The following is a 552-nucleotide window of genomic DNA, read 5'->3' on the forward strand; positions in this document are numbered from 1 at the left end:
TTTATTTGACCATCTATTTTGAATGATGATCTTGCTGGGTACAGTAATCTTGGTTTCAGATCCTTTCTTTTCATTACTTTGAGTACTTCATGCCATTCCCTCTGGCCTTCAGAGTTTCTGATAAGGAATCAGTGTCAGCCTTATTGGAGCCCTTTTGTAGGTAACAGTTTGGTTTTCTCTTACGGCCTTTAAGATTCTCTCTTTGTCTTTTATTTTTCGTATTTTAATTATGATGTGTCTGGGTGTGGGCCTTTTTGGGTTTCTTGCTTGAGGTTATCTGTGCCTCCTGGACTTGTGTGACTTTTTCCTTTACTATGTTAGGGAATTTTCCTCCATTATTTCTTCAAACACTTTCTCTATACCTTACTCCATTTCTGCCTCTTCTGGCACTCTTGCTATTCTAATATTGTTATGTTTCACATTGCCCCACAACTCCTTTAAGCTGTCCTCCTATTTTTTTTCTTTGTTTTTTTCTTTTTGGTTCTCTGAGTGATTTTTTTCAACACTTTCTTCTAATTCACTGATTCAATACTCAGATTCCCCTAATCTGCT

At 36.8% G+C, this 552-nt stretch overlaps 1 protein-coding gene across 2 annotated transcripts in view; it reads left to right on the forward strand.

The window, feature by feature from the left end:
* Positions 1-552, forward strand: part of PLOD2 (procollagen-lysine, 2-oxoglutarate 5-dioxygenase 2) — a 161,102-nt gene that overhangs the window by 47,615 nt on the left and 112,935 nt on the right. The window lies entirely within an intron of this gene.

The sequence above is a fragment of the Myotis davidii genome, unplaced genomic scaffold (assembly GCF_000327345.1).
Source record: "Myotis davidii unplaced genomic scaffold, ASM32734v1 scaffold1066, whole genome shotgun sequence".
Taxonomy (NCBI): Eukaryota; Metazoa; Chordata; class Mammalia; order Chiroptera; family Vespertilionidae; genus Myotis; species Myotis davidii.